The following is a 16,155-nucleotide window of genomic DNA, read 5'->3' on the forward strand; positions in this document are numbered from 1 at the left end:
CCAGCGCTGACTGGCAGGACGGACAGGGGTGGGGGCGGGTACAGCTGGCTCTGCCTCTAGATAGGCAGAGCCAGCTGTCAGTCACGCAGCTGGGCGGATCCCGGAACAATTGTCGGGATCCGCTTCAGCTGCGACGTCTCAGTATACCTTGCGGTATACTGTGGCGTCTCAGTATACCGCGACCTAAAGCTCGCGGTATACTGAGCCTAGGGTGACGGGAGGATGCTAGTTTATGTCCTCCCGTTACCCTCAGGAGAACTATGGGGAAAAACCTTAACCCCATAGTTCTCCTTTATAGGAGGAGATTAGTTGTTGATACAACATTAATCCCTTGTGAGATTGCTACACAGGACCTAGCGCAACATAACAGCAACATTTCATACCACACATTGTTGCAGCTGGTTCACTTTTACTGAGTGATTACTCCTAGCGCAGCGGCTTGTTGTTTTTCAATAACCAGAGGTTGTTGATCTAGATAGTATTCTATTTTCTAGACATTTAATTTCGGACATTCGAATGCATCCAAATGTCCAAATTCCAATGAGGCCAAATGCAAACGAATCCGAATGTTCTCTTAACAAAATTTTGGATCATCAGAATTTCTATATTCAGCCTGTTCAACAAACAGGTACACTTTTTGCTAGTATCAATTATTACAAACATTCTAAAAAATATTTAAAAATTTGTAGGTTAAAAAAGAGTTAAAGAAATTGATCTGAAACAATTATAGTTTCCCTTTCAATAGGCTGTATTGAACTACTTCACCTCATTGTCTCCTTAATATTATCAGAACTACGTAGAAGTCTACTATCATTATATAAATAGTGTTCAGGACTTTATCATTCATGCATTAAGCAACTCCTGTGTATTCTCTGTTCCCTGGAAATCACAAGGTACAGATTATCATTATAATCTGCTGACACAATTGTTGCATCAGCTTCAGTGATTATTTGTAATGCACTGCTGAAAGAATAGTGAAAAGTTTTATAAAGAGAAACCTTGATGGAACAAAAAATTGCTGCAGGCATTAGTGCACATACCTGAACCATGCATTAAATCTTTGCTTTTACCGCTGAATGCCATTCTATCCTGCAAAGTTTCAGCATCTCTTAATAATAGCGAAGCTTGCTTGCTGCTACCTGCTGTGCCAGAGCGACCCGGTCCTAACCCACTGTAGGTCAATAACATATATACGCAGTTCTGAACCAAGCGTGCTGTCACAAGGACATGGCAACACCACTCCCAGCCTCACTCTACACAGAGATTTCCCAACTTGCACGACAACAATCTCAGGTCAGCAGACTGAGAGCGATCGTCACTAGGGTTAGTTAACTCCACAATGACCCTTTTACACATAAAATAGTAGCTGCCACCACGTGTGTTAACAGAAAACACGAACCGTTCTCAGCAAATGCTGTGACAATTCAAAAAACCTAAACGAAGCCTATGATACCACTGTTCTTTCAGACAGGAACATGACAGGTTTCACTATACAGTAGCGCTCTTCTTGGAGACAAGGATACTTTAAGTTCTTATTTAGAGCATAGTGATAAGCTTAACGGTTTTTAAGATCGTCCTTTAATAAAAGAAACGGTGCAGGAAATATATACAGAAAAAGATGTTAATAAAGAGAGACAGAGATAACAACAGCAAAAATAAAAAAGAATACAATGAGAGTGCTTAACAATTCTGGGTTCATAAGTTCTGACAGATGCACAGAAGATGGTTCTGAATGGCTTTCTTCAAGTAAGGCTTGCAAAGGTTCTTTCCTGGTGGTAAAGGGGAACTCTTCCTGGATGTTACACAAGCTTCTTCTTCTGATGTTACAAGAGCTTCCTCTTGATGTTAAAATGAGAGCCTCCTAAGCTGCCTCTGCAGCATCTTTTTGTCAATCCTTCAGGGGGTGTCACAGAGTTGGCTCATAAGGCAGGGCTGGGAATGGCGAGTAGAAGGGCTAAGCCTTTACGATGTCTGTTTCTGCTCCTCCCAAACTGTGAAATTCATAAATATCTACTTAGCTTAATATTCTTACATACTACTGTCCGTTAGCCCCTAAATTATTGTGCGTTATGACATTAGCTTTACATTTGGACTAAACTTGATGTATATGTGGTGTATGGTTGGCCCAGGAGGGTTAGTGTGGCTTGTCAGGTCTGTGACCATTATAACCCACCCATGATTGATGTGTGGATTTCTTTTGATGAGACTCAGCTATTTATGCAATTAATATTACAATATCATTATCTGATTCCGAGATATAAAAATTGGGTTAATATTGTCACTCTCAGTTTATGACTGGGATACCACACATTCCTTCCTTATCGACCAGGCGATCTGTAGGGGATTAGCTAAACTGTGCAAGACAATTACCAAGGTTTAGCAATTTATGATCCTGAACGTAAAAATTAATTAAGGCTATTCCACAATAGGTCTAGGCAAAGTTCTAAATAAACAATCAGGTTTCAGTGCTTCATTAAGATCTATAAAGGTCACAGACCCAGATTAGAAGATATCCCGTTGATGGAATTAGAGCAGCCTGAGGTCAATTTAAGTTTGTCGAAGGCTGCATTTTTTTAAGATGAGGGAAGAGAGAATTTCATAGTTAATAATGATATGCTCAAACCTTATTACCATCACACCTGCCTCCTACACATTCCTATTGGTCAGTGTGATAGCCCATCATAGTGATGGGCCAATAGAAATGTGTGGATGGTGTTTAGTGGCAAGCTTTGACGCTGCCTGGAATTGACAGAGGTTTGGCTGTCAGTTCAGCCTAGCATTGGACAGGACAGGAGAGATTAGAGTATGCTCAAGGCATTTATATACAGTACATGCAGTAAGTGTACTCATTACCACTTTCTACAATTCTGGTATGGCAGTTCAAGCGTACTTTCTAGTGCACTTTCTACGTCCTATTTTTTGTGGATTATTTTGTAAACAGACAAAACTACATATAAACATGTAAAGTAAAAAGATTATTGCCTATGTCTGCTCGTTATTGTGAATGTACAAAGTGTTTGTAAATAAAAGCTGAACTAGATAACAAACACTATACCTAGCTTTGTGCAAAGTCTGTGGATTCTCAGTAGGGTTGCTGAATGTGTTTGGGAAAATGCTAAATTTGCTCCGAACATTGCAAGTTCAGTTCTGAAAAGCTAGAAGTACACTAAATTCAGTTAAAAAATTACCTTAAAGCCATGCATAATTAGATTTATATAGTAGTAATTTATACTCTTTAACCCCTTCACGACTGGAGACATATACTGTACTTCTCCATCGTGAAGTGCCCACGATTCGGGTTTATTGATGTTACCACTTTTCAGCCTGTTTAGCAAAACTGCTGGTGAATTCAACACAGATGTGGTCGAAAAATAATTCTCAGCACCATCTGTGGGCATACTGTAGTTTACTTCAACAATGAAGCCTGCTATTGTCAAAATGGGTCTCTTTTCTGTGATTCATCAATATCACCATAGTAGATAGAAGATGGAACTTCAGAGGGTGATTTTCCTACGTGTATTGTCAAGAATCATACATCATCCAGCCCTTATACTTTATCCGGATGCAGTATTGACACATACAGAATTTCTTTAATAATTTCATGTATTTTACCTGTATAATTGTGGAATTTGGTAACAATTAGAACGATGCCTACATTCTTGTTTGAGTAATTTTACTGGCTAGCCTAACAATATTTATATGCTTCATGTTTGGCATTATGCATAAGCTTCGGGTTGAACCTGTTTTCCACTCAAACCCAGCCTGTTTGCAGCTCAGTGATCAGGCAAACTAACTGGCCAAATGTGTCCGGTTTGCCCACCCGAACCTCTGGTCAATGTAGCCAAAAGTCTATAATTTAGCGGAAGTATCACTACTGCCTCTAAAGGACAGAACCTTGCCAACCTCTGTAAGAAATGAGGCGGAAGGGATCCTGGGTGACATCATTGCCCAAATAGGAAAATTACCTCACCAAGTTCCGCTGGGATTGTTGTTTACACTCTAGCAGAGCTGGGGACCTGTCCCACTAGAAGGGTTAAAAAAAATTGTGCCCAGAGTTCCTTTTTTATTTAAGCTCTGAGTAGCTCTAATTGGAGCTTTCACAGGCTGATGACTCCAACCTTGCCCCCATGTGAGAGCACACGGCCAATCAACAAGCACTAGCTCTGTCATATGGAAAGAAGGCGGGTGAGTCACATATCATGTTTAAAACTGCCCCCCTTTTCAATGATTAACCTATAAATCATACAATTTGACTACATAGTAGCTCGTTTGTAGGGATTTTTAAGGTGTAACAAGTACCCTTTACAAAGGTCCATTAAAATGTATACATTTTATTTTTAACAATCTAAAAAGTCAGTCATAAAATCAGCATGTGGAGAAACAACCCAGCTTAGCACATTTCTGCCAATGTCAGATCATCATTTTATCTGTACAGAGTTTTAAAGTCCATGGTATCATTACATGTTGTCCAATCCTATAGATATAGGTATTTCATGTGAGAGCTAGACGTGGTACTGTATCACAGCCGGAGATAATTAGTGTGACGTGTTTTACAGAATAAAATCTGCTTCATCAGACTTTACTGTATTTGGTGATATAGCTATAAAAGATTTAATATATTAATATCAAACCATAAGTCAGCTGAAATTACCATGTGTGATACATAATTATCAAATGCAAATGCATTCACGTACATATGCACATACATACATATATGTACAGGTTATACATAACCAAGTGAAATACATAGTTGTCATATACATACATATGTGTCTGGATGCATATATATGTATATGTATATGACAACTTTACATTTTAATAGACTGTTGTACATGGTACTTGTTACACCTTAAAAATCCCTAGATAAGGGCTACTATGTAGTCAAAGTGTATGCTTTCTGGTTAAAAATTGGGGTGTGGCCCCTCAGTATTCGTGAGGACCCTAACATGTACTTGATCTGCTCGACAGGCGAGCCTACTACACCAGCGATACCTGTCATTTTGTTTACAACTTGAGCTCTGCCTATCCCAATACACTGTGTAACTCTTTGTACTGCGTGCTGTACGTTGTTTACAACTTGAGCTCTGCCTATCCCAATACACTCTGTAACTCTTTGCACTGCGTGCTGTAAGTTGTAACCGTGTGATCCCACTGTCTCTGGAAATGTGCCCTGTTACGTCAAAATCAATAAACATCTTTGATTAAAAAAAAAAATTATTGGGGTGTGGTATCTGATGACTGTGCTATCTATGGTGATGTTGTAATTATTAAAAGTTTAACCATGAAGTATAAAACTCAAAAAGTTCTACATGTCTTACGCTCACAGTATTGTCTTCCAAAATGTTCTGTGCTCTGTTACATACACAAACAAAAATAATTTAATCTATAGGTACATAATCTCATAACACCCACAATGACCCCCTAAATGTTAAAGTGGTAAAGTGCTTAATACTGCAAGTAATACAAAGAAAACACAATCAGTTTCATAAATGCATGCACATTTATTTATTTATTTGTTTATTTGTTTGTTTATTCATTTATACACATCTGTTAAAATTTACTTAGGGCAGTATAATGTTTTAATTAATAAAAAATAGCCCCCAATTTTTTTTAAAGCCCCCCCATGTGCAGGCACATATGAATGTAAATGCATGTGTCAGGTGCACTTACGTATAAAAACAATGTTTGCACCACACGTTAGGTGTCACACACTGAAGTGATAGCAAGAGTTCTGGGGCCATCATGGTTAACTCCAAACTGATAACCTGTAAAAAGACTTTTAAAGTGTTGCTTTTGGTCAATATTAGGTACCAACGTTTTTTGCTCCTTTACAGGTGAACGTTATTTTGACGCTTTACATGTTCAGTATCTATTTACTTGATGGAACCTCCTCTTTTATATTATATTGAAAAAGTGGGTATTCTATTGCGTGTGTGTGTGCACACTACAATTAATTTGAATGCATTTTTTCCTTAAGCTCTGGTTTAATAAACAATTGCGTTAATATCATGCAACATAAAAAAGGCACCTGCCATTATTTCATGCCCTAAGGTATCAGAAAATATTTAATTTTGGGGGCTTTAAGCAATTTTTAGCACCAAAATGTTTGCAAAAAAAGTAAAATAATTCTCTGGCAGAGAAAGAGTTAATAGGTTTATGCCCATTGACGGTTAATGCTAAGATTATGCCATTTAGTTTATCTAATTATAAATTAATTATTATTAATCATATTTTAAACACGTGTTTATTAATCATAATATTGACCGTGACATTGCAATACCTCACCATCATAATACTGACTTCAATATATAGTAATGGCTGGCATCACCAGGCCCGGCGCTATCGCAAGGCAAGTCAGGCGGCCACCTTACGGCGCTGCAGGGTGAGGGCGGAAAAGACAGGGCATTTTGACAAGTACTTGTACCTGTCAAAATGCCCCGATGTTTGCCCCTCCCACCGCTGGTCCGGTGGGAGGAGCTCCAGGTGGGGTCCTAATTTAGCTGGCCGGCGACTGCCTGAGGATCCCGACACGCACGGCACCTCAGGTTAAGGAGCTGGAGGAGAGAACCCCTCATATTTAGTGAGTAACATGGAACCTTGTGCCATTTCACAGTCTCCACCCTCACACTGCCCCCCAGCCTGAATTGCGTGGTTCTTCTACCTACAGCATTATGTATATATTTGAATTCAGCATGGCCGTGAGTTACTCCACCCCCACAGTCGCGCCATCCATTCACAGATCCATTCACAAGATCTGTGAATAGAAAGTCTCATCTACCACCTTAGCAGAGGGACTTAACAGGACATAACTGCGGTCACGTCACTTTACTTGTACTCCATTGCTTACTTTGTCCAGCCCCATAACAGAAAGTCTGTACTTCAGTACAGACCTAGGGGAATAGCCTGCAGTAGCCTGTGCATTGCATCTGTGAACCACCGATCACGCCTGCAATGCTTTGCAGGCTCCAATACGAAAAATGAATAAATGCACATTTTTTCCTTTTGTAACATGGGTGCATTTATTATTTTGTACAGAAACTGTGATATGCCTTTAATATCTTATTAATGCCATCCTAATAAATAATAACAGCAACAAACTACTTTCTTTGACAAATGTATAACCTTTAAGCCTTAAAAAATAATAATAGCAAAAATACAAAAACAAAGCTATAGTGCATCCCTCTGGATGCACCAGAAGCCCCACCTGAGACCCAACTATAAGTTGATCATAACTGATATACAGACTAGTAAATGTAAAAAACCAGAATGGCATGAAAGTGTAAAATAAAATCATAGCACAAACATATAAATATAATTAGCAGCAATCTTAAAAAATTATTGCAGGCTCCTGGGTCTGCATGGATTTGTCATCTTGATAAATTGCAGTGATTTAATGAGCTCTCTGTGTTACTTACAGTTGCTGCTGCTGTCTGAGGTTTTGCTTTCCTCTATTTTTTTGCTGTGTTCCAGCAATGACTGAAGATCTATGTGGTACTCACTATTTAGTATTATGTATTTATTTTATATTATGCCAAGAATTTCTTCACCACGTCTAAACTCCTCCCTGTAAACTCCCTCCCTGCAGCTGACTGTCAAACTGCCTGGGTGAGTTCAGGTTCATGTTCTGTTATTTTACTCAGCATTAAAAGGTATGATTTGTTCTGTACTATGCCTTTTTCTGTTTTCCCTGTTTTCTATGTGCCCTGTTCATATTACAATGATGAATTGAAGAGGGTGCAGTGTGTCACGGATGCAGATATGCTGCACTTTTCCACAACGCCTCGAAATGCACCATTGGTCAGCCCGATACAACTCAGCTGTGGTGCATAAACTTTAATCAAATGTCGTTTTGTGACACTAATATTAAGATAACAATTTTAAAATGCTTGATACCTCACAGCAGCCTTGTGGAGACATTGTGGCACCTGTTTACAGCGCCGATCTGGCCACACATCTCCTCCTCCCCGCCTCCTGCCCAGCCAAGGTCAGACCCCGCTACCTGCACCCGCCTGCACAGCCATGTTGACACCCTCCGCCCGCACAGCCTTGCTGTCACCCGCTGCCCGTATCTGCCCGCACAGCCATGGTGACACCCGCCGCCCGCATCTGCCCGCAAAGCCCTAGTGAAACCGTGCACAACCCTGGTGAGACCGTGCACAGCCCTGGTGAGACAGCACACAGCCCTGGGGAGACCACACACAGCCCCAGTGAGACCGTACAGCCATGGTGAGACCACATGCAGCCCTTGTGAGGCCAAACTGCCACGGTAGGACCCACACACAGCCCTGGTGAAACCGCACAGACCTGGTGAGTCCCCACGCAGCCCAGGTGAAACTGTACAGCCCTGGTCAGACCCCGCACAGCCCTAGTAAGACCCCGCACAGCCTCCTGAGACTCGTACAGCCTCCTGAGATGCCGCATGGCATTGGTGAGCAGCACAGAGTATGTAGCTTCATATTATACTGTATTGCTGGGATTTGTAGTCCTCTATCGCTGGTGTAATTCTGCATTGCTGTATAATGTATTCCTGGGATTTGTAGTCCCCTATAGCTGGTGGTATTCTGCATTGCTGTATAATGGATTGCTGGGATTTGTAGTCCCTCTACAGCTTGGAGTCAGTGGCAGAATTACCAGGGTGGCAGTGCTTGCAGCTGCGACTGGGCCCTGGTGCTCCACCACTGTCCTAAAATCTTTAGCCTGCATTTTTTTAGAAAAACTGTCACAGGACACTAAAAAAAGTTATTGGTAACTGGTATCGGCGAGTACTTGAGAAAAAGTATTGGTACTCGTACTTGGTCTGGAAAAAATGATATCGGTGCATCCCTTATAATAACTGCTAGTGAAACCAGGATACTAGGTATTGCTATGATATTATTTCACTTTTAGTGTGTGATGTGTTAATTCACGCAGTAAAACTTATTAGTGTCTTTCATTTTATGCCAGAATTCATGATGTGGAAATTCTTGCTCCTAACACAATTAGGTCAATATTCAGAAGTTGTGAAACTAAACAAACTCTGAACTGTGCTCCATACTTGTGACCAGTGATGGGTTGGGGCTTGATGTGAACAAAGTTCGACTGAGTTTGCCCAAGCCTACTTAAAACTGTGACTGATACCCCCTTCTCGGCCCGCCCACAGCTACTTGCCACAAAATGGTGGGGAATGCAACTGCCATAACTGATTGGGTTGGCTGTTTTTGGGCTGGGGGGTGTTGGTCACAGTTTTGAGAGAGCTTGGGTGACCTCGGCAAATTCATATAGATGCTGCATGCTCACACAGCATCAGAGATAAATCTTGACTTATTTTGACGCTGTGTTTATTTCTGAACTCGTGGATGTCCATTACTAAAAAAATAATCTATATATTTAGCTCTACTTCTTCAACTCAAAAACTCTCTATACCTTGACTCTATCAATGTCCCCATTCCAAAATCTAAACAAGTGTGTACAGTAAGGCTGGATTCACACCTAAGCGAAACCTATTCAGCGCCTTTTATATGCGTCTTTTTTGAGCATTGTTTGCACATTTTTGTGAGCGTTTTACGCACGTATGTTAAGTCATGAGTTTTTGTGAGCATATTTTGGCACATTTATGTCAATGAGCAAAACGTGTGTAATACGCGCACAAATAATTGCAACACATGTTTTTCAAGAGTTTTCTATTGAGTCTATGGAACAAAACGCACCAAAATAAGCCCCAAAGTAGCTCATGTAGCGACAGGCGTATTTATGCATGCGGCAAAACTCTGACATGTGCATTGGAATCATAAACATGAATGTGCTTCCTAGTGTTGAGCTGTTTGTCACACTGATTTACGAGTGATAAACAGCTTAGGTATGAGGGGACCTAAATCAACAATATAAACAATGCAAAACAACGGATAACCATCAACATTTGAAAAAGTAACTCAAAGTTAGGGATGTCCCGATGCCAATTACCGATACTTTTTCTTAAAGGGACAGGTGACTTTAAAAAAAAAAACAATACAGACTAATGATTTTAGGACAATTTATTTATGATTATAAAGAACTTTAATTTAAGACTGTTTTAGAACAATAAAACATTTTTATTTGCTTTCACACAGCTGTAGTGAAACTACAAATCCGATCATGCATCTGCCTCTGAGATCATTTAACCTATTCATGTTAGCAGGGGAGAATTGTAACTCTATCGCTGCAGTGTACTAGAAGTGTGTGCTGTGGATCATTTAACCTAGTGCAGTAATAGAGTTACAATTCTGCCCTGCTAACATGAACAGGTTACATCATGATAAATAGTACAACTACATGTTGTACAGTACATGTTGTACTGTACAACCAGGTTGGGTGACCAGTGAAACATCTTCAAGAAAAATACAGCAAGTCCAGTTGCCTTGATTTATTTTTTACAGATGTATTCCCTTATACATTAGATAGATAGTGTTGTGGAAATTTTAGTATATGGAATGATGTGGACATTGTATTCTAGGATGTGTGTGTTTTAGGGATTGTCATCTGTCTCCCTGTGTCGCATGTAACCGAGGAACGCTCTAGCAGAGGGTACTTGGGTTGAATCGAGACGGTAAAACCGTCAGTATGAAAACCTTCTCATGGGCTTGGAGACAAGTTCGCAGTGTGTGGAGGCGTTTGCCGGTTTGTGAGTACTAAGTGCAATCCGCTGGGCTCCTTGCCTTTAAACGTATGTACACATTAGCGAAGCGGAGTCCGTATAACGAGATGCGTATTATACCTCTATTGCGGACTGCGCTATCCCTTTTGGATACATATCTGCTTTTATAAGAAGACATTGATAATATGCCTTGTCCGTATACTGGTACCGTATATAGATAACCGCATTAGCAATGTCTCCTCAGATAGTCTCAAACCTATAAGAACAAGTAGAATGATCGTACTGGATACTGGTCACTCTGAGCAGTATTGAATGGAGTCCATGCTGACGATGATGGGGGATGGGCGACCACATGGCTGTTCGTCCATGTTGGTGTGCTCTCCTGTTCCTTTTGATATGTACCTGTACTTGTTGGGCTAACTGGCTGATGTTGTAAAGCCGTCTCCCACTGGGCGTCGTCCTTTGACCTTAATAAATGAAGGAGCTGGGGGGTCTGTTCGGCCCTTGCTACACTGACTCCACGATGAAAACATGACCGGTGTCCTGACTCTACATTACTCTATAGAGGTACCTTCGGTCCTTGCACAAAAGAGCTTAACACAACTGTGCTTTTAAGCACGGGGGAAATTCTTTGTGTTTGACATACTTTAACCAAGCAAATTTCCATAACAAAATGGCAAATCATTGGTAGGAATCTGCAGGCTTTTTTTCACAGCTGACTGAAGGAGGAAAGGCTGATTCGGGTTATGTATTTCAACTTTTGAAATGTTTGTGGTTTTTGAATCGGCATTCTGTCAGCTGTGTCGGAAAGTTTTGCCCGACGAAAGAAAGTTTTCGCTCTTTGTGCCAGGACTAGAGGTAAGTGCTTTTGAGTTGTGTAGTTTGTGGTGGATCTGAGTTGATTGTACAGAGATTGTATGGTCAGATTGTGACGTGTGTGGTGAGAGGGCTGCTGTGTATGTGAGATGTGCTCAGTGTTAAGTTTTTGCGGTAAAAGTGTTTTATGCTGAGCGGAAATCTATTGTTTAGGCTGAGACAGTGAAATTGATGCGATTTTTGTCTTCTACGCTCTAAAGCTCAGTTATTGGTGTATTTCTCTGTGTTTGTACTGGATCTCAGAGCGACCATTTTGGTGTCCTTTGTGTAAGACCGTGCGGTTTGAACGGCCATTTTTGATTTCCTTTGTGTTTGTTTTTGCATTGAGGTGCACATGGCTGAGCGGCCATCTTGTTTCGTTTTGATTTCTATACTACGAGAATAATTATTCCGTTTTAGTTTTAGAAAAGTTTTAGTAGTATTGTTGTAGTTCTGAATTAAAATTCGTTTTTTTGTTGTATTCGGTTTGGTGCTGCAAGTTTTAACAAGGAATTCAGTTTTAGGTGAAGCTGGTTCACTTTCGGCTGAGTGTTGGTGTTCATGGAAAGCGATTCGTTTGTTTTTTGCATGAAATGTTGTTTTTTGTGCAGGATAGTTGTTTTGTCTTTTTGTAACTCTTATCATTGTGTGAACATTAGGGGCAGCTTAGTGAAATTGTCCTAGAGTTATTGATTTTGCTTAATGCTTGAGTGTCTGTGGCCGTTATACTGAATTGTGGAATTGTTTTGCATAGTTAATGGTGGTTATTACAGGTACTGCAGTGTAAAAGGGTGGTGCTTTGTAGTTCTGTGCCAAAAGTATTGGGACAACCAGCCATAGAGTTTGATAGCATTAATGCGATTGTAGTGTTACAATTCCTGTATCATGGAAGCCATTTTTAAAGAGGTAGCGAAAGTAGAAAGCACAGCGGCCATTGTTGAAGCCATGCAAGGATCTTCTGACCCATGGCTGCAGGCTGAGAATTGTGTAGCACACATGATTGCTTCCAGAATGTGGCGCAAACGGAAAGGAAAATATGCTCTTATTTTTGCTGCTGGTTGGATAGCAGATAAATATCAGGAGTCTTGTAGGCTGAAGCTGAGTTTGGAAGGACAGGTGGGAGATTTAAAACTTAAAATTGGGAAATTGAGAGCTCTTGTCCAGCACGCTGCTGAAGCTAGCACTTAGTAAGAACGTACTGTGACTGAGCTGCGCAAGGAAAATGAACGGTTGTCTGAAAGCGTAATGGAAGCACAGGCTTCGTTAAGGGAATTGTCTGGTCTCTACGGGAGTGCAAAGGCTGAGCATTCTCAGTGTCTGGCCCAGATAGAGTCATTGAAACAACCGTTAGAGAGTCATAGTGCGATTATGACTGCAGTTGATGTTTCTGGGAACTTTGGGTCAGATTCTGAAACTGACTCAGGGATGGGGATGGACGATGTAACTGACCCTGGAGTTGGAAGTATTAATACAGTGGCAGAGGTTACCTCAGATGAGTCTGTGGTGAGTCCGCCGCAGGGTAGGTCGGCATGTGCTCAGAGGTTTCGTGCGGGGAGGCAAGCTATGCGTTGTTTCGCATGCCAAAGAATTGGGCACATTGAGAGGTACTGTGCTGTAACTAATGGCAACATAAACAGAGATTCTAAGTCTCCCAGAACCACACCTAGAAGTAAAGTGGTTTATTCAGCAAGGTGAGGTAATGGTCCCAGACATGGTTCTTTGCAAAGGCAAAGAAGCCTGGGACAGCCAGGGCCTTGGACTCGAGGAACAGATTTTAAAGCCCAATATGAATTGTTGAAATGGGAAAATAGTAAGCTTAGGAAAGAACGAGATCGGTTCTGGGAACAGATCCGAGTCTCAAATTTAGTGTACCAGAGAAAGGGGAATGAAGAGATGTCTTTGAGATCTTTCTAAACCATTTTACTGTTTGTATTTTGCAGGAAAAAAATGGAAGACTGTAATGTTAAATCCTGCTTCTTTGGTCAAATTAATCTAAAATTGGCTTGAGACTGTACAAATTAGCATTTCAATGCCTGGGTGGAAAGTCAGGTGAACCCACCAAGACATTGATATATAAATCACACATTTGTTCAATGGCAGGGTGGGTGTTTGTTCCAAAGGCAATACGTTTTTTATTTCTTTTTCTGTTTTTGTATTGAGTTTCAGTTTTAAGGGAAATTCTTACTTTTTGCAGAATTTCAATATAGACTAACTTGAACTGTGAGAAGTTTTTTTGGTAAAGAGTACATTTCGAATGTTTGGTTGTTTTTTGTTTCTTGAGAGAGCAATTCATGCCCCCTCCCCCATTGTTTTGGGTTTTACAGCATGAGCTACAGTATCGCATTACTGTTGGTTTTGCGGTAGAAAAGAATTTGGTTTTAAAACTTTCTTTTTATATTTACTTTCCTGAGGTGGATTGCGCAAGCGAGAATAACACACTTTTGTTGGTTTAGAATTGCTTGCCGCAGCGAGTAATCAATTTTTTGTTTACGCACAGACTGCTGTGCGCACAGCCTGATGAAGGGGACCCTGCGAGGCCCCGAAAGCGCTTGCCAATGAGATACAGCTATTGGCAATAAAATATTTTGCTTTTTCAACTCATGGTGTGCTGGTGACATTTTTCTACTTATCAGGAGTTTTATCGCGTGACTACTGAGACATCGTACAACTGTTGAAATAGACAGCAGAAGGCTATCCCATTAACAACTGTAGTGAGAGAAGCCACATTGCTCTATAGAGAAAAGTGTGCTGTGCAGTTTAGTCTGGCGACGCAGTGTAGGGTCATACAGCGGATACGGTTGCGTATGCATACACTGTGAGGGGTAGAGACATAATTCGGAGAGGTGATCTGTGGTTGTTGAATAATCGTTTGGCATAGTTATATTACTCCGTGGGTCTGTGCCAAACGTGTTGGGACAACAAGCCATAGTTACACATCGCCTCGATTAGGGTTTCTAGTTGGGGGGCTATAGTGGTATAGTGGTTGTAGTCCGCCAATCCACCGCAGAAAAAAGGCACCGGGCGGTGCTCTCCTAAACAGGTGCACGGGTTTCCCTGGACACAGGGGTAAGACTAGAGTCGATTAATCGCCATGGGCAATGGGCTGTCCATGCAAGGGAAGGAAAGTGAGGCTTCCCACGGTTGCACAGTACATGAAGTCTAGTTTTTGGGGTTTAGGCCATGAAACCCCTTAAAGAATGGTATAAGATGGTCTAATGGTACCGCTTGGGGTATCCCTCTGGAAGGATGTAGCTCAGCTGTGGCTTCATAATCTATAATGGTAAATCGGCAGGGCATACAGAAGGCGGTTTCAGTCCGGAGGAACCGCATTATGTACACCTGGCCCGAGGGGATAGCCGCCATTGCTGATCCAGTTTCCAAAGCGGAAGAGGCTCTTTCTGGGCTGACTCTGCTGAAGCAGGCTGGATCTACCAACACTGGATCTGTTGTAGTTTTTTTTCTCAGATGTCTCTGCCGTCACCAATGCAATTAACTCTACTCTGCTCTCTCTCTCTCTCTCTCTCTCTCTCATCCTCTCTCTCCACCTAAGAGTATAACCTAACCTGGAGATGATGCACCATGTTGAATCCAGCTTCTCTTCTTCCTGTTTTTGAGGAGGGAGATAATGGTGTGAAAAATGACACGTCGAGAACCACCACGACTGCCTCTTCTTTGACGGTAATTGGGTCAGATTTTTGCAAACATCTAAAAAATCAAGGCCGATACTCGGAAACCATGGCCTGAATGTCTCGCTGTAGCCCTTTATTCCATCAGGGGTGCCCCTAGGCAGCCCCGCGGGTTATCACCAAACGTCCACCACCGGGTTCGGTAGTCCCTCCCGGACCCAGACTCAATAACCAGTGTTCATTCTAGTCAACCAGGTGATTGTGTCATGCTAAAGAAACATCCAAGGACGGGACTAGAGCTGAGATATCTTGGGCCATTCCAGGTGCCACTGACGACGCCAACCTCTCTGAAGTTCGAGGGACGAGACAACTAGGTCCACGCCGGTCACTGCAAGAAGTTGCTCAACTACGTCAAAGAATGAAGAGTATCATTTTTGTTTATTTGTTTAGTTTAGTTTATTTTAGCGAGGGAAGTGCACCTCAAACTAGCAAGGGCCACAGGGAGACATTTGTTGATAGAACTTAAAGATACATTCCTAGAGGGTAATATCAGCTATAGTTTTAATATTAGCTCTGGTGCCTCGCTTGCTAATCCTGTATGGGTGTCCGGGCAGTTAGGTGGCCCGCAGATGTGTTACAGCATCAGCTTCTGTAAAGGGGATAGATTTGTGAGGGAGGTACAACGATCAACCTTACTAATGAAACCCCCGATCTGCTTAATGACAACCATAGACCAGATTATATCTGCTGGAAAGAAGGGTGTGACTTTATGACTGAGGGAGCTATACCCCAGTCTATTCAGTTACTACTGGAGGCCCGTGACCATCAGTGAAGTTCTTCTTGTTCGGTGTTGACGGGTCCGTACTATTCCCTATGCGGGTTAGCAGCTTATAAGGCAGTTCCCCCTGATGCGAGAGGGTCATGGGTCCTGGTGAAGCTTGTCCCTGCATCTTACGTTGCAGCCGATCGGGAGGAACTGATGGTGCAGTAGAAGGTAAGATGGGCAGAGAGCTATAAGGGAATTATTTTCCAAATCCAACCGGGCCTGGTGTCCTGCTTGGACAG

At 41.6% G+C, this 16,155-nt stretch overlaps 1 protein-coding gene across 1 annotated transcript in view; it reads right to left on the reverse strand.

Annotated features, from left to right (window-relative positions):
• Positions 1–7,467, reverse strand: part of LOC108789124 (dimethylaniline monooxygenase [N-oxide-forming] 3-like) — a 34,437-nt gene extending 26,970 nt beyond the window's left edge. The window contains exon 1 of the mRNA XM_018559054.1: positions 7,416–7,467. The gene's annotated coding sequence lies outside the window, so the exon portion shown is untranslated. The remainder of the gene's footprint in view (positions 1–7,415) is intronic.
• Between the last annotated feature and the right edge of the window lie 8,688 nt (positions 7,468–16,155).

The sequence above is a fragment of the Nanorana parkeri genome, unplaced genomic scaffold, assembly GCF_000935625.1.
Source record: "Nanorana parkeri isolate BGI_ZX_2015 unplaced genomic scaffold, ASM93562v1 scaffold378, whole genome shotgun sequence".
Lineage (NCBI taxonomy): Eukaryota > Metazoa > Chordata > Amphibia > Anura > Dicroglossidae > Nanorana > Nanorana parkeri.